Below are 19,067 nucleotides of genomic sequence, written 5' to 3' on the forward strand. Positions count from 1 at the left end.
GACAGACAGTGCCAGTTTTCCAACTACTAGAATGTAGATCAATTTCACATTTTAAATTGAAAGAGAAAACATGACAATAGGGAACACGTTCTAAAATATTTTCTCTATGTAACTATCTCTTGTTACTTTCTCTAACACGACTTCACAGATTTTTCCATGGGAGAGAACAGGCAAATTAGCTGCATACCATTTCCATTACTCAAAAAAACATCTAAATTTTTCAGTTGTGCAGTGCTTGCTCTCCTTTGTATTTCTAAGGCTCCCATTATTGTGGCACATAAGTGCTATGCAGATAATTGACATATGACCTGAGGGTGGGTGGGTTGATTGTGTGTGTGTGTGTGAGTGAGAGAGAGAGAAACTTTTAAACTGAGTCAATCAGAACAGATATTCTGAATATTCTAAACTATAAAAAAATCATCACAAACCTTAATGCAGGATGAAGAAATTGCAAGTCATCAAGTGAGCAAGAGAGCTTGAAAAATATACTTGTGCACCTGCCCATGGAAAGCAGAAAGATTTCCTAGGGAAGGAATGGAAAAGACTCCATGTAGTCTACTCGGGATCTTGCTATGCACATCTAATTCACATGGGAAGTGTGTGTTGATATTACGGAGACGGATGCAATATAAAACCCAGAGATAGATAAAGAGTGAAACTATTTAATAACTGGACACTGTGACTGGCAGGAAAAGAACTTCTGCTTTTAGTTAGGATGGGCCCTGGTTCTAGTTTGTATTCTTAGTATGCATCAGTCGGAATTATATTAGGGATGGGCACAAGCCGCAACACTGTGATCCAAAAACGAATTTTGAATCGCCAAAGTGCATTGTTGTTGGCTTCATTCATCAGATATCAAAATGACATCTGCAAAAATTGGATCTGAGTTTGTTTTTGAACAACCCTCAAGTTTATGGGTGTTTGGAGCCAGGATTTCAGTTTCCATAGGTCTATATGTATGAGAAGTACCACAGTGCGCTCTTGATCAAATCCATGTCCACTGCTGTCAGTGCACTTTAGTACTGGTCCCAGATTGGAAGCACTTTATAATGAGAATCAAAATGGTCCTGGGTGTATGTAGAGGAACTAATTCTGTGCTAAAGAAAAGTGTAATGCCTAATGAAATATCACTGTTATGAATATTGCTGCAGTCGATTCAGGGAAATTGTCCCTCAAGTCAAATGATCCAACTACAGAATTTAGGACATGTTTTTACAGAACTTTTGGAGAGCTTTTGATAGTTCAGGTCCCAGCGGGGATGGACTCCTCACTCTAAATCCATCACATATTCAGCAAGAGAGAAAAGAGAGATTTATATCGTGTCTGAGTTTAAGTGAGATCTCCTCTGCTTGACTTGGAACAGTCTAAATATGCCTAACAATAAAAGTATTCACTTGGGGGAACACAAAGGCATGCATACCTGAAAAAGTAATCCTATTCACACCTAATGCATTAGATAAATAACTCACAAGTACCAAGTTCTTTGGTGAGCTCGCATTGAAAAGATGCAGCAGCTACACATGCTTCCCACTCAAAAAAGTTTTAATTAATTTCTTTCAGGCATTTGCTTTTTGTAAAATTGGAATAATTAGAGAAAGGACTGGGTGTGAATGATTTTGACAGTGGTGAGATGGGACCTGTCTGTGTCTGTGAGAGAGAAGTATTATACTGATCTACTTGGAATGTCTAAGACAGAAACCAAGGATCGGTAAAATAAATTTCTTCAAGGCCATTTACCTGTAGCAAAATTCTTCAAAATTAACTTCCTACAAATTGATCGGTGCATCTTAGGATCTGAAAAAGATTTGGTCATAGATTTCCTGAAAAATATCATAGACCAAATAGTTAATCTTATCAGATATACAGGAATATCATGGGACCTATTAGGAGAGCACAACAACAGAGATGAAAGAGTGAAATGACATAATTAACTCAAGATAAAGCAGCAAACATGAGAAAAATTTGTTAGAAGTTTGTGCTCTGCCCAGATTATTAATAAGGATTTGCAATAAGTCAACAGGCCTATATTTTTCATTTTCTGACTTCATATAGTTCTTCATATAGTTCATCTGTAACCATATCATTTTATTTTCTTTGCTCAGTTTTTTAAAATAAAATGATTGTTTCCCATGCCTTGAACTGTCTGGGCTTTGTTAAATGGCTTGAAAGACTGCATAGTTTCATTGATGCTTTTCATTCTGTATACTTTTCTGAATGCTAACTTCCTACCTTAGTCATTCTTAGTATAGCCCAACAGATATCCTTAAACCTTCTGTGCAAATATGCACCAGAGAAACTATTATTCACAACCACATCAGTTTCCTATTCTTTAAAACCACACCACTGAGAGCTCTTCCATTTAAGCAGTTTTCAAATCAGTGCATTATTGATAGATGAATCAGGATGACTGAAAACCAAAGATTGGGCATTCTGTTGCCTTCTCTTTTTTCTAAAAGTGCCCCTGTCTATCGCTCAGCAAGACTTTCCTAGCTTCAGCATTGAGTTATTTCAGTTGTGTTTCTGTGGTCATCTCCACTCCAGGTCATCAAAAGGGACAGAACTGAGGACCTTCTGTGTCTTCTAGGTAAGAGCTGCTCTGTTAGCTCAGATAATAGAGACCTGTGCTTTGGATGGTGAAGACTCTTTTCTTCTAAGCATGCGGAACAGCCCACACAAACAAAGCATGTTACATTTCTTTCTTCCTGCCTTTGATTTTACCATAATTTGTGGTATTTAAGCATCAAACTACTTAGACACAGCAGTGAATTAAGGATGTAAGAGTGTAACTTTATGGTTACTCTCTTTGCTGGCGTGTGTAAGCACCCGGATGCTAGCCCTGCTCGGGGGTGGGGGAGCTGAGTGCTACCCCACACTATGGGCTCTGCAGTAATAAAGCTTATCCTGCAGAACCTGCAATACGGGGTGGCAGCCAGCTCCCTGGAAGCAGGGCTGGCAGCAGGAGCGGGTGTGCGCCGAGAGCCTCCCAACCCTATTCCCAGGGAGGTGGCTGTGCTGTGGGCTCTGCGGTATAAGATTTACACTGCAGAGCCTGTAGCGTGTGCTATTATGTAACTAGCAGGATTTTTAATGGTTACTTTTTTAACTGTTTTTGCTTACATCCTATCACAGGGCGGCCTCACCACCACGGCGCCTCCTGCTGGTAGCACTGGGAATTAACTGTTGGGATTAGTCCTGCTTTGGGCAGGGGGCTGGACTTGATGACCTCCTGAGGTCTCTATGATTATATCTAAGGTATGTGAGGCATGACATTCATACACCCCAGCTCTACTCGCAGATAATACATGGTGGTCAGCAATGGCTGCTACTACAGTGACATGGGAAATGGTTTTCCAGCTGGTAAAGATGGGATGGACCCAGAAATTAGGAAAGTGTTTCATAGGCTGTGTGATTTAGTCCCAACCACCCTTGCTGGTAAGGCGTTTTCAGCATGTATAAAAGAAAAGCATTATCAGCAAATGGTCCATTGTGACCGAAAACAGAATACAATAGTTTTAAAATTCTATAATGCTGATCTTGGATGAGTGTGTTTCCACACCTTTGGAACTCACCTCCTCTTCTTTGTCTGTCACAGAAGTGCAGGGCTGGCTTTAGGAAGTGTGGGACCCGATTCGCAGGGGCGGGGCCACGCATGCACCGCACACCCAGAGCAATACCGGGCATGTGCCACGCGCCTGGGAGCGGGGCCCTCTTAGGCGTGGGGCCCGATTTGGAGGACTCGGGGGAATCAGCCTAACACTGCTCCCCAGGGACCAACTTTTCTCTCTTGCGCACAAGCAGATGGGCAGTGGGTCAATAAGGTGCAGTACGATGTGAGGGTAGGGGATTTAGAGGGAAGGTTGGGCTCAATGACTTTTCTTATACTCGGTGTGGTTGCTGGCTTATTTGATCTTGAACCTAATCAGTGAAATGTTCAAAGGTTGTTAAGGACCCATACAGCTATGGATCCATGTTCTCACCTTGCAAAGAAATAAACAACGACATTAATAAATCGGCCCCAGATCCTTACGCATGTCAAGAACCTTATTGTGGTCTCCTATCTAGGGAAAAGAAGGCACCACAGCTCCAAAATGCATGTTGAATCTCTCTAGTCCAGAACTCTCTGGTCCATCAACATCCATCATCCAGAACGATTTTTGTTAGCTAGATTTGATGCTAACAAAGAGGGAGGAACTGTTTGAAAATTTGAAAGTGGAAGGCAGCTTGGGTGAAAGTGATCATGAAATCATAGAGTTCACAATTCTAAGGAAGGGTAGAAGGGAGAACAGCAAAACAGAGACAATGGATTGCAGGAAGGTGGATTTTGGTAAGCTCAGAGAGCTGATAGGTTAGGTCCCATGGGAATCAAGATTGAGGGGTAAAACAACTGAGGAGAGTTGGCAGTTTTTCAAAGAGACATTTTAAGGGCCCAAAAGGAAGCTATTCTGCTGCGTTGGAAAGATAAAAAATATGGATGAATATAGGCAAACAACACAGGAATGCAGGGGCAAGATTAGAAAGTCAAAGGCACAAAATTAGCTCAAACTAGCTATGGGAATAAAGGGAAACAAGAAGACTTTTTATAAATACATTAGAAGCAAGAGGAAGACCAAGGACAGGTAGGCCCACTGGTCAGTGAGGAGGGAGAAACAGTAACAGGAAACTTGGAAATGACAGAGATGCTAATGACTTCTTTGTTTCGGTCTTCATGGAGAAGTTTGAAGGAATGCCTAATGTAATGAATGTTAGTGGGAAGGGGGTAGGTTTAGAAGATAAAATAAAAAAAGAACAAGTTAAAAATCACCTAAAAATGTTAGATGCCTTCAAGTCACCAGGGCCTGATGAAATGCATCCTAGAATAGATTCATAGATTCATAGACTTTAAGGTCAGAAGGGACCATTATGATCATCTAGTCTGACCCCCTGCACAGTGCAGGCCACAGAATCTCAACCACCCCTCTTAGAATAATCCTCTCACCTATATCAAAGATATTGAAGCATTCAAATACTTTGAAGGACCCAACATGCAGAGAGTCCTTCAGCTGTGATCTGTGCCCAATGCTACAGAGGAAGGCGAAAAACCTCCAGGGCCTCTGCCAATCTACCCTGGAGGAAAATTCCTTCCCGACCCCAAATATGGCGATCAGCTAAATCCTGAGCATGTGGGCAAGACTCACCAGCCAGACACCCAGAAAGTTCCCTATAGCAACTCCTATCATCCCTCCATTGACCTATTTCCAACTGATAATGAATGGTCAATTAGTTACCAAGATCATGTTATTTCATCCAACCATCCCCTTATCATAGAATCATAGAACTGGAAGAGACCCCAGAAGGTCGTCAAGTCCAGCCCCCCACTCTAGGCAGGACCAATCCCATCTAAATCAACCCGGCCAGGGCTTTGTCAAGCCGAGACTTAAATACCTCTAGGGATGGAGACTCCACTACTTCCCTAGGTAACCCATTCCAATGCTTCACTACCCTTCTAGTAAAATAGTTTTTCCTAATATCCAATCTGGACCTCTCCCACCACAACTTGAGACCATTGCTCCTTGTTCTGCCATCTGTCACTACTGAGAACAGCCTCTCTCCATCCTCTTTGGAACCTCCCTTCAGGAAGTTGAAGGCTGCTATCAAATCCCCCCTCACTCTTCGCTTCTGCAGACTAAACAGACCCAAGTCCCTCAGCCTCTCCTCGTAGGTCATATGCTCCAGCCCCCTAATCATTTTGGTTGCCCTCCACTGGACCCTCTCCAATGCTTCTGCATCCTTATACGGAATACTCAAGGAGCTGATAGAGGAGGTATCTGAGCCTCTAGCTATCCTCTTTGGAAAATCATGGGAGACAGGAGAGATTCCAGAAGACTGGAAAAGGGCAAATATAGTGCCCATTTATAAAAAGGGAAATAAGAACAACCCAGGAAACTACAGACCAGTTAGTTTAACTTCTGTGTCAGGGAAGATAATGGAGCAAGTAATTAAGGAAATCATCTGTAAATACTTGGAAGGTGGCGAGGTGATAGGGAACAGCCAGCATGGAATTGTAAAGAACAAATCATGTCAAACCAATCCGATAGCTTTCTTTGATAGGATAACGAGTCTTGTAGATTAGGGAGAGGCAGTGGATGTGATATACCTAGACTTTAGTAAGGCATTTGATACGGTCTCACATGATATTCTTATCAATAAACTAGGCAAATACAACTTAGATGGGGCTACTATAAGGTGGGTGCATAACTGGCTGGATAACCATACTCAGAGAGTAGTTATTAATGGTTCACAATCCTGCTGGAAAGGTATAACAAGTGGGGTTCCGGAGGGGTCTGTTTTGGGACCGGCTCTGTTCAATATCTTCATCAACGATTTAGATATTAGTATAGAAAGTACGCTTATTAAGTTTGCAGATGATACCAATCTGAGAGGGGTTGTGACTGCTTTGGAGGATAGGGTCATAATTCAAAATGATCTGGACAATAATCAGTTTCACACATACAGAATGGGAAGCGACTGTCTAGGAAGGAGTATGGCAGAAAGGGATCTAGGAGTTATAGGGGACCACAAGCTGAATATGAGTCAGCAGTGTGATGCTGTGGCAAAAAAAGCAAACATAATTCTGGGATGAATTAACAGGTGTGTTGTGAGCAAGACATGAAAAGTCATTTTTCCGCTCTACTCTGCACTGGTTAGTCCTCAGTTAGAATATAGTGTCCAGTTCTGGGTACCACATTTCAAGAAAGATGTTGAGAAATTGGAGAGGGTCCAGAGAAGAGCAACAAGAATGATTAAAGGTCTAAAGAACGTGACCTATGAAGGAAGGCTGAAAGAATTGGGTTTGTTTAGTTTAGAAAAGAGAAGATTGGGGGGTGAGGGGGAGGAGGACATGATAGCAGTTTTCAGGTATCTAAAAGGGTGTCATAAGGAGGAGGGAGAAAACTTGTTCATCTTGGCCTCTGAGGATAGAACAAGAAGCAATGGGCTTAAACTGCAGCAAGAGAGGTTTAGGTTGGACATTAGGAAAAAGTTCCTAACTGTCAGGGTAGTCAAACACTGGAATAAATCACCTAGGGAGGTTGTGGAATGTCCATCTCTGGAGATATTTAAGAGTAGGTTAGATAAATGTCTATCGGGGATGGTCTAGACATTATTTGGTCCTGCCATCAGGGCAGGGGACTGGACTCTCGAGGTCCCTTCCAGTCCTAGTATTCTATGATATGATTCTATGTCCACTTTTCATGGGTGTAGCCAATGCAGTCCCATAATGTTTGTTTACAGCCACCAGTCGTATTTCTCAGTGTTCTGTGCTGTTATTTAGCTCTAATTTACCACTAAATGTCCTCTGACAGCCTAGTAAGCAGGAGAAGTGTTGGTAATGCTGCTAGACAATATTGATCTCCTGTGGTCCAGAAAATTGTCATTTGGAACTGGTCAGGTCCCAACAGTGCCAGACTAGAGAGGTTTAACCTATATAACTGGAACTCTACACTACAGAAACTTTGCAACCTCCCTAAAATAACATTAGGGTAAGAAATGACAATTTGTAACCTATTTCTTGAATTAAGTGTCAGAGGGGTAGCCGTGTTAGTCTGAATCTGCAAAAGCTGCGAGGAGTCCTGTGACACCTTATAGACTAACTGAAGTGTTGGAACATAAGCTTTTGTGGGCAAAGACCCACTTCGCCAGATGCACTATTTCTTGAGTGTATTAAGTTTAGGTTGCGTAGTTTATATTATTTGCTCAGTAATCTGCTTTGCTTTGTTTGCTATCCCTTAGTCACTTACAATCTACCCTTTCCAGTTAATAAACTTGTTTTCATTTATTCTGAAACCCAATTAAAGCAGTTCATAATTGGGGTGGTAAGAGGCTATGCATACTTTCCTGCACATTGAGAGAGGGAGCGGATTTCACAGTATACCTTTGGGTCTGCACTCCATGGGAGATGGGTATCTGAGTGCTCGGGCAAGCCCCTTAAGTGGAGTCTCTCCAAAGCTGATCTAAATGTCTCTTTTTCTGTAGCTGGGTGTAGCATTGCCTGTGTGTGTGTTCTGGAAAAGACTTAAGAGCCTGGCTCAAAAAGACAAGATTAAAGGGTGCCCAGCTTGGCATAACAGATTAACTTAATGGTATCCCAGTACATCAGGTGGCATCTCAAAGGGGTGGAAATGTGTTATAGGGAGCTTTACATTGAGAACCGGATGGTTGTATCTGAAACCCCCCACCCTCCAAAAACAGGCCCAAGAGGGTCTGAACTTTAGTAAATGGGGAGTTTGGATCCAGGATACCCATTTAAAGTGATTCCTCTGGATTTTTCAGTTCTGCTAATTCTTTTAGGTTTTCTTTTAACACTCTCCTAGTAATAGCATACAGGTAAAATATGCGTACACAACTACTGCTTGTACAATCTCCTGAAGACAGAATTGAACCTGGGACCTCTGGAGCTTGTATGTGCCTCTGTCACGTGAGCTAAAAACTAGCTGCCTACTATCCAAGGCTGTCGCGCAGACTCATTAGTCTCTCTGTAAGTCATCTCAGTGTCACTAAATGGGACTATACAGCAGACCCAGAAGGCATGTGTGTTACACAAGTGTGTGTACATAAAATGGGCAGCTTCCATTTTGGTACCTTGAAGGTCTATTTTTTACAGTGATTTTTGACATCTTTGGCCCAGAGGCCAATTAAGGGGCATCTATGAGTGATTGGATTCAAATTCCATCAAGAGAGTTGATAGATCTTTTATCTTGAGGGTTCTATCAATAGTGACAGCAAAGCATTTCTGGTTTCTATACCATAACAACCCTGTTAATTCACAACATCCTTGATTTTTTATTTTACTCTGAGCGGAAGGCAGATTGGACAATAAAATCCAGTCTCTGTGAGATTTAAGTTTTCCTCCTACATAGTATAAGTTGGAGCAAATGTAAATCAAAGTCAAATATATTCCTGGCCTCCTGTTTTATAAACTTCTTTTCCTCATTTGCTACAAAGTCACAACAGCTTGACATTTTGACAGCTGAATTTTTTTCCAGAAGAGAAACCACTTGACAGAAGTTCTTACTCAGACCTGTTTCTCACTGCCTTTTAACCACATGGCAGTGTTCTTTTGTTTTAAGAATGTTACTGTCATAAGATTTTCATATTTCCCAGGTACAAAGTCAATCCCAGGATTATGACGGCTGAGCCACATAACGTCTCAGCTTGCACCGTATTTAAAACATATGTCCATGTACTACACAGAGAATAGGGCTGTGAAGTTGTGAATTATGGAGTTCTATTTTTCATTGACAGGGTATAATGATACCATAAATCACCAGGGAAAATCTCCAACATCACCAGAACCTCAAGCTAGAATATTGATCCATAATTCACAACTGTACAGGTCTTTTATTGAATATACATAATTGATCCACATCCCCAATCCATGAAATTCCTCCCAGCTCCCTTTATTGTTATCTCTATCTCTTATTGTGACAAGTTGAACCTCTCTAGTCCAGAACTTTCAGGTCCAGAAACATCCGTCAGCCGGAATGGTTTTTGTTAGTTGGACGTCCACTTATCATGGACGTGGCCAAGTTTCCCACGGTCCCATAAAGTATATTTAGAGCCACCAGCTCTCAGTGTTCTGTGCTCTTGTTTAGTTCTAGTTTACACCTAAATGTCTTCCAGTAACCAGTGGAAGTGTTGGTAATGCTGCTAGACAATATTGATCTCCAGTAGTCCAGAAAATTTTCTCATTCTGAACCGGAGAGATCCTGTGGGTGCCAGACTAGAGAGGTTCAACCTGTATTACTGTCCTGCCCTCAGAGCCTCCTCTATTATTGTTGATGTTCTCCAACCTCCTCCCCAGATGCTCTTCTCCCAGTCGCAAGCTTTCCTTCTTCCTGTGTACAAAATAGACACAGAGAAGATGGGATGCAATGCAAAACCTAGCCATGAGAATGATAGTGTTTTCTGTTTCAGTTATACATACACACACCTCCTGGATTTATAAAAGGGACTGAGTGGAGAGAGGGTGGAGGGACTTGGTACATGTGGCTGAAGAGAGTATTCCATACAACATATGATTCTGAAAATTAATTTTAATAGAGCTGCAAGAATGAAAAGTGTGTCCCATGAACATTCACATGAACCGGATGTGAGGAGCCTTTGTGTGGGCAACTCACAAACAGAAAAGCAGGTGAGTGTAATTAAATAAATTATTCGGTTTTGAGAGAAGTCATGGAGTAGAGTTCTGTGATGTAATTTACCCTATCATAAGCTATGCGTTAATGATGCATGCGGGGTAGGGGGAGAAAATCTTGACACCCGTGGAGCTTGGTGATGAATTCTGATAAATATTCTAAGAAGTCTGGATATTTATTGCTAGCTGAACTTCTAGGAAGGGGAGAAATTGGCTGGAATACTTCTGAGAACAGACTGGCCAATGAAATGTGCGGTAATTCTTGCTTGTAATTGGAAAGGCTGAGAATGTGAACTACCTTAGGGTATGTCTACACTACCCCGCTAGTTCGAACTAGCGGGGTAATGTATGCATACCGAACTTGCTAATGAAGCCCGGGATTTGAATGGAACGAGGTGTACAGATAGTTCGGAATAGCTAGCTAGTTCGAACTATCTAGCCCGTGCCGCGTGTAGCCGCGCGGCACGGGGTTCGCACTAGCCGGCTTTTAAAAATGGCGGCGCCGGCTTTATGCTAATGAAGCCCGGGAAATTCAAATCCCGGGCTTCATTAGCAAGTTCGGTATGCATACATTACCCCGCTAGTTCGAACTAGTGGGGTAGTGTAGACATACCCTTATATACTTATATATTCCCTGATGATGCCACAGTGCAACTGGTGGCTGAGCTCTGTGACTTTATCCTCACACACAACTATTTCAGATTCAGTGGCAATATATACCTCCAAACCAGTGGCATTGCTATGGACACCCGCATGGCCCCACAATATGCCAACATTTTTATGTCTGACCTGGAACAATGCTTCCTCAGCTCTCGTCCCCTAACGTCCCTTCTCTACCTATGCTACATTGATGACATCTTTATCATCTGGACCCATGGGAAGAAGACTCTGAAAGAATTCCACCACGATTTCAACAGCTTCCAACCTACCATCAACCTCAGCCTGGAGTAATCTACACAAGAAAGCCACTTCCTGGACACCACAGTGCAAACAAGTGACGGTCACATAAACACCACCCTATACCGAAAACCTACCAACCACTATGCCTACCTTCATGCCTCCAGCTTCCATCCTGGACACACCACACGATCCATTGTCTACTGCCAAGCACTAAGGTACAACCACATCTGCTCCAACCCCTCAGACAGAGACCAACACCTACAAGATCTTTGCCAAACATTCTTGAAACTATGATACCTGCATGAGGAAGTGAGGAAACAGATTAACAGAGCCAGACATGTACCGAGAAGCCTTCTACTACAAGACAAGCCCAAGAAAGAAACCAACAGAACACCACTGGCCATCACCTACAGTCTTCAACTAAAACCTCTCCAATGCATTATGAGTGATCTACAACCCATCCTGGACAATGATCCTTCACTTTCACAGGCCTTGGGAGGCAGGCCAGTCCTCGCTCACAGGCAACCCACCAACGTGAAGCAAATTCTCACCAGCAACTATATACCGCACCACAGTAACTCTAACTTAGGAACCAATCCATGCAACAAACCTCGGTGCCAACTCTGCCTTCATATCTACACCAGCGACACCACAGGACCTAACCAGGTCAGCCACACCATCACTGGTTCATTCACCTGCACATCTATCAATATAACATACGCCATGATGTGCCAGCAATGCCCCATTGGCCAAACTGGACAGTCCCTACGTAAAAGAATAAATGGACACGAATCAGGTATTAGGAATGGCAATATACAAAAACCTGTAGGAGAACACTTCAATCTCCCTGGACACACATTAGCAGATTTAAAGGTAGCCATCCTGCAGCAAAAAAACTTCAAGACCAGACTTCAAAGAGAAACTGCTGAGTTCATCTGCAAATTTGACACCATCAGTTTAGGATTAAACAAAGACTGTGAATGGTTAGCCAACTACAAAAGCAGTTTCTCCTCTCTTGGTGTTCACACCTCCACATTAGTTGCTAGAAGTGGGCCTCACCCTCCGTGACTGAATTAACCTCGTTATCTCTAGCCTTATTCTGGCCTGCTTATTTATACCTGCCTCTGGAAATGTCCACTACATGCATCTGACGAAGTGGGGTCTTTGCCCACGAAAGCTTATGCTCCAATTTGTTATTCTATAAGGTGCCACGGGACTCCTTGTTGCTATTGCAGATCCAGACTGACACCGCTCCCCCCGATACTTATATACTGTATTTTCCTTTGTTTCCATTTCAAACATAAGGTACTTATGTGACCCCCACCTCTATAGTATCTGAGCCCCTCACAACTGTTTTCTTCCTGGTCAGATAGGGAAGTGCTATTATCCCCATTTTACAGTCCAAGCTCTCACAGGCAGGCTGACACAGAGAAGAAAATTTAATCCAGTTCTCAGTTCCTGAGACAGTGTCCTAACATCCTCCCCTACCAAAGCAAAACTGCAAATAAAGTTAACTGACCAATTCTGAATCTTGCCAAGAGGTTTGGTTTGCTTCAGTTTGAGAAGAGTGGAGGGGAAAAAATCCCAAACACTTTACTTTCATAAATAGCTGCCCATCCCTAAGGGTTCTCATCTATGAATGAGGCTATTGATGCCTATCAGAAAATCACAGAAAATGTTTTTGAGAAGGAAGCTTTTCCTATTATTTTATTTGCCAAGTGCTGGACATAACATAAGTAAAAATAATCCTATGCCCAATTTGTAACTTAAAGCAAAACATTTAGCAGAAAATATGCATTTGTTTGATTCAGATGCTAAATATTTATCATTTAGATTTCATAAAAGATGATATAGATATAGGAAAACAGAATTCTTACTACTCTATATCTACTATTGCATCTCCGTAGCAAAGATAACATTTGCTGTCACAGAACAAGTTTAGTACTTTTGTCATTAGAATGTCATCTGAGTATCACTATCAAATGAATTACATCATGGCCCACTTATAATGTACTCTAATGTAGTGAAATTCTCCTTAAAGGAAACATTTGATATGATGACTGAAAGCAAATGCCTTTCGTAAGTTCCTGATACACTGACATTTTTCTCCTAATGAAGAAAACAATCAGTTCTTCGAGTTGTGAACTTTTGACAATAGCCCTGTAAAGTACACCTAATGACAACCACATTAAAGTAGATTTAAAGCAGCATTATATCCCTAATTTTATTATTTAGTAGAGCAAGTGGTACTGTACCTCTCTCTGCAAAATGTGACTCTCCGTTCCTTTAAGTGCATTTTTAAAGATCTCTTTGAGAAGCATTTCCACAAACAGAAAATCTACTGTCACCAACTACAGCTTATTCCAAAGTCTCTGCATAATTGTTTGGATATGAAACTTTAATGCATTAGCAAGAGAAATGTATCAAAAGAGGAAGCAATATCCAGACCAAATACACTGAAAGGCCCAATGATAATGATGCTGCATATGCATGTGCATAAGGTATTCACTCATTAAGTTCCTGCTACTTATCTCGGTGAGGGTCATGTGCAATGACAAATATCCAAACTTGCAGCCTGTCTCCAAACAAGGAACCTGCATACTCCACATTGCCTTGTTGTACCTTAAAAAAAATAAATCCCAGACTGGGATTTTCTGACATTTCCCTATCTAGCTATGCTAAACCAAGCACATAATGAAGTGTATAAGGTTTATAACTTTGCATATCACTTCATATTCCATTGGACTCTCTCTCTCTCTATAGAAAAAAAGCCTTTTCAAAGAGAATATTTCTTTTTATGCAGCTTTATTTTTTTTTTGTTTATTTCCCCCAACCCTCTCTCAAATCATTCAACCTCTAACTACACATCGCTTACATCGCCAGCCACTACAGTTGAGAGGAGGGGAAAGGCAAAACCTTTTCTGTCTGGAACGAGAGTTCTTGTCTAGCAAAACAATTAAATGTAAACAGTGCCACGGAGGCGGTCATTATGCAAAATGGATGGACACATTATGCTGCTCGTGGCAATAGGTTACCTTTTAAATAGTTCTTTATCAGGCAAATCACCCTTGGACGCTCCACTTCCCCTTTTCACACGGCAGCAGAGACACTCAAGGCACATTTTACATGTCAGTAATATATATTCCTTCTCTAACAGGTTTCAAGACTCTCACATCTTTCCCCTCCTTTTTAAGGCTTCCCCCCCCCAGCTCTCCACTCAACCTGAGAAATAACCCAGCGAGCATAGTAGAGAAGAGGCAAAGTGTTTTCTTCGTGACCTCTATGCATCGGACTTCACGGGAAAAGCAACGTGGAACGCACACTCAGCTGGCGTTGAGATTCGAACCAGTTTGTCCTCAAGGCATTTCTGACACAAACCACAGTCCTATCAACAGTATTTTTATCATAAGCAGCCTGGCTTCCCCTATCCCCCACCCCTTTCTTTGCTTACAGCGTCTCACTTTGCACCTGGCTGCATTTGGAAACCCACCAGAGCAAAACATCAACACTAAGCAGCAAGCAGCAACAGATTCCTTTGTTTTACATTCAAATCCTACCTCTGGTACTTGTCACATCTTCGTCGGGAGCAGAACCTAATTATTAGCAGAGATCCAGTGGAATCCTCCAAACTGCCACCAGTTGTTAAACGCTGTCATCATTACCTCCTGGTGCTTAAGCCTTTTTGGACCATTAATGTCACAACCCCTGCTAACTCATAGCTTAAGACTCCCTGCTCAAAATGTCTGAAATAGTTTGGAAGGACAATAGGAATGACAGGCTCGCTAGACAGCCATGCTTGAAATTAGTTATCTGAAGCTCTGCTAAGGCGGTTTTGTATTGTTTTAAAGCTTGCATTAGGTAGCATTTATTAACCTATCACAGGCATGCTATTTCTGCTTTCATTAAATGCTGTAGCAGGATGGCTGTTAGAAATGCAGTGATAGGTCTAACCTCCCCCTTTTAAATCCTCACGTTAGAGGAGAAAGATTCAGACAGCCTTAAACTTACTAAGGATGCCTTTTTATGTAGAAAGGAATTTCACACATTATTTTGAAATTAAAGAGAAATTCGCTCCTTGGAATGGAAGATGCTGTAGCTCCCATGACTAATGCAAATGAAAAGATTAATCTTCATGCCACAAAATCCCTACTCACCCCAATCCTGTGCTACAGAGTTAGTGAAAGTATTGATCAAAATCTGAAAGTTCCCAATGTGCACTAAGGCAGCTGTAGTATTAAGTCAGTGAGGACTAAGCATCTACACTATCTTATTGTGAATTGCTTATTTAGCACCATTAGTGTGCGTGAGGTTTAATAAAAAGGAGAATATGATTCACAGATAGCTGCATCTCAGTTTACAGTCTAAAGGCACAAGTTGCTACAATACAGAACAAACAATGATAATGAGCAGAATAAATAGAGTGCCTTTATGGTCTTTATAGCCTCAGTGATTTGTGGAAAAGGTGAGGTTTTGGGAGAATTCTTCCCTTCATCGGCGTTAGACATGATTTATGTGTAAATATAAATACCAAATCTCAAATGTTAGGATTAAATTTAGAAAATTAGACTATGGAGCCTTTCACTTCTAGGTGGTGGCTTATTATCAGCCCAGGTCAGTAAAGATCAAAAGTTGGCTGTTCTGGTTCCTAGTGTAAACACATCCACTTCAAGCCAACAGCACAAAAATATCTTTGCTGGTAGTAGCAGCCTAGAGGACAGTGCACTGAATGTGCAGATCAATGCTGAGACAGTCTGATAGTTTTGGAATCTACTATGTCCAGGGCTATCAATCCAGCCAGCACATTTCACAAGCATTACTTTTCAATGAAAAAAAAAATCACAATGAGCAAGCAGAGGCATAAATAATGATCTGAGCGATTAGGAAGAAAGGTGGATCAGTGTCGGGATAGTTAAAACATAGATTCAGACATATTAAGACGTGGGATTTGATGGCATAAGGAACCCCTTCCCTACCATTCCTGATAAAACAATCAGCAATGAAGAGGTTAATAACCCAGTAATAGAGGGGAAATGTTTAATAGTTTTATCTTTAATGGGTACTAGAGGGCACAGAGGCTTGGTCAGGGAATGTGAAACTTTTCCTTTCATGTCATTGGTTTGAACTTGAACTAGTGAGTCACATAGCTGCAGCTCAATATTGCTGGAGAGGAGATCATGGGACTATATTAACCCAATGCTGCAAAAGCCACTACAGGTTGGACCTCCCAGCTCTGGCACCTGACAGGTCCCAGATGAGGGATTTTGCCAGACCAGGGGAGGTCATATATACCCTGGCCTCTTGCTACTGGCCCCCCCAGCCCTGGACCCACAGTAGGCTCCACTACCCTACTGGTCTCTATCCCCCTGTCACGCCAAGCAGCCTCGCTGAGATGTTCCAGGTTCCACCGAGTCTCCCCTTCTGAACAGCTCCGTTGAACAGCCCCGCTGCAGCTCCCCAAGATCCAGGCCCCACTGAGCATCCCTGCTGTGGCACTAGGAGCTCCTGGCCCTGCTGCTAGCAGCCCGCAGCCCTTCCAACCCATGGGGTTTGTAGGCACCAGTGGCCCACCAGGACACTGCAACATCCGTGGTTCTTCTGGACCACGGATGTTGCTGGACAAGAGAATACTAGTTTACAGAGTTTCAGTCTATACCACATTTAGCACCAATTGCCTACTTTGTTGAGAGCTTTGCTAGACATCCAAGGACTGGGCCAGCATTTAGGGGTGAATTATATTCTCAACGCAAGGAATTGGCTTTCAAGCACACACAGAGTGAAATTCTGAGTTTGCTTGCATCACTGTAAGTTTACTGAAATTGATGATGTTACGCCAGATTGGTGGAGCGCACAATTTGGGCCATTATCCATCTCATTGATCTATGTTTTTAAAACAGCCCCATCATTGCATATCATCATGAGACTTTATGGAAAATGGGTGATGTGCCAGTCAGGACTGGAGAAAGGAAAACAGAATCATAGAAGTACAGAAGATAAGGTTGGAAGAGACCTTAGAAGGTCATCTAGTCCAACCCCCAAAGCAGGACCCCCAACTAAATCTAAACATAGCACTTTTTTTTTAAAGGGGAAAAACAGACACAGGGAATTATAGACTAGTCAGCCTGTCTTTGATATTGATCATGTTCTGGAACAAATTATTGAACCATCGCATTATGACAATGCGAATAACAGGACAATAAGGAATGGCCAACAGGGATTAATCAAGAACAAATCATGCCAAACCTACCTAAGTTCCTTCTCTGACAGGGTTATTGGCCTGGTAGATGGGAGGAGCTGTTGGCATAATATCTTGATTTTAGTAAGGCTTTTAACTGAGCCCACAGGGTAGTTTCATAAGCAAAGTTGCTAGGACATGGGTGCATAGCTGGTTGAAAAACTGTACTCAGTGTTTCACTGTCAAACTGGAGGCAAGGCTGCTGCTGATGGGAATAAAAGCCAGGCTGCTGACATTTCCAACCATTCTAGCTGCCTAATACAGGCCAGCTGCACTCATTAGGTTCTCCAGAGACTGCCTCTGTTATGAACCCTGTGTTACAGCCTGAGATATAGGTAGTGTGCTTCAGTAGTCAAAGCAGGAGTCAGTTCTCGTGGGGGGAGCAGGCACTGAGGTTAAGGAATGAAACCAAGGGTCAGCACCAATGTCCACTGCCGGTTACCAAAGCCAGGATCAGAACCAGGAATTGGAGCTGAGGGTCAGAGCCAAGGTCAGATGCCAAATGCAGTGTCAAGGATGAACCCAGAGGCAGAAGTTGTGGGCTGGGGGTCAGAGCCAGGATTGGTCACTGCGGGGAGGAGGAGAAGAAAGAATCAAAGACAGAGTAGGAACATAATTGGAACAGGAGGGAAGGCAGTAGCCAGGAGCCTTGATGAATTTTGGATTTGCCAGTGGGTGCCCCGTCCCAGTCTAGCCCTTCCTTAAGGCGCTACCTCTACTCCTCCTCCTCCTGTGTCCACTCCTCCCCCTCTGCTTCAGTCTCCTCCCCTACGTGGAGAAGCTGTCTGCCCCCCTCTTCTCTCTCCAGCCCCAGGGGCCAGCTGAGCTTGGAGAGGTGTACTTTTTCTTTTTTGGAGTTTCATCTTTTTCTTTTAAGTAACCCCAAGAGGGCCAAATCGCAAAGTGTGATCCTACAGCATGTTATTAATAGATGTTTGGATGTGTTTTATTAGTTCATAATTTAATTACTTATTATGGTATGAAATATTCTGAACACTAATAAATAAATACTCAAAAGCAGTGTTTTAATGAAGCTCAAAGATCATGCATCCTGATAGTATGGGGAACATGTCTGTGTCCAAATATGAATTCCTTTGTTTTATAGAATTTAATTGTAACCTTCAGAGTGGGCTTAACTTCCATTTTTGTAGCAGAAAACACACTATGTCTGGAAACTGAACCATGGCCATCGACAAGTCATCAACATTAATTAATTCTACCTTAGAGTTAGAGACAGATGACTACTAACAATCCCATACTGGGTTGCAGGATGAACAATCCCAGCAGAAGGACATGACCAAAGAAAATGGTCATGGTTTCTAACAGTGACATGGTCTTTAAGCAAAGGAGCCATGTCATTGTTAGAACCAGAAGTCTCAGCAGAAAGGCTGGTGGTAGGAGGGACCTGGCCCTGCTTTAGGGCTTGAACCAAACCTAGAGACTCACAAAAGGGGTGAAATCTGTCTAAGCATAACTGTATTCAGAAGCTCTAACTCTTGTGCTGTCTGGGTAAAGTGTGTGTGTCGGGGGGTGGGGGTGGGGAAGAGGGCTTCACAAAGGAATGTGTGTTCCTGGCTTTAATGTCATAGGGTCCCCCCAAAGTTAAACCATAATCTAGCATGTCTGTGGGGTACACTGCAGGAGAGCGCATAAGCTACTGGGTTGGCTTGGGAGGTTCAGAATGGGCCTCAGGGTGGGAGGGAAGCTCGGATTTTGAAGTCTTCATGCCAAAGAGGGGTTCCAGACAGTGACTCTTCTTAGCCA

General features: G+C 42.5%; 1 protein-coding gene across 4 annotated transcripts in view; it reads right to left on the reverse strand.

Annotated features, from left to right (window-relative positions):
* The window catches only part of KCNMB2 (potassium calcium-activated channel subfamily M regulatory beta subunit 2), a 273,125-nt gene that overhangs the window by 179,672 nt on the left and 74,386 nt on the right, over positions 1–19,067 (reverse strand). Inside the window, exon 1 of one of the 4 annotated variants that reach the window (XM_075938015.2) lies at positions 14,629–15,284. The exons of 2 other annotated variants lie outside the window; for them this stretch is intronic. The gene's annotated coding sequence lies outside the window, so the exon portion shown is untranslated. Of the gene's footprint in view, positions 1–14,628; positions 15,285–19,067 lie in introns of those variants that run through there. One more of the 4 variants, XM_014581301.4, reaches the window with a different exon arrangement.

Source organism: Pelodiscus sinensis, chromosome 10 (genome assembly GCF_052426305.1).
Source record: "Pelodiscus sinensis isolate ZL-2025 chromosome 10, ASM5242630v1, whole genome shotgun sequence".
Lineage (NCBI taxonomy): Eukaryota > Metazoa > Chordata > Testudines > Trionychidae > Pelodiscus > Pelodiscus sinensis.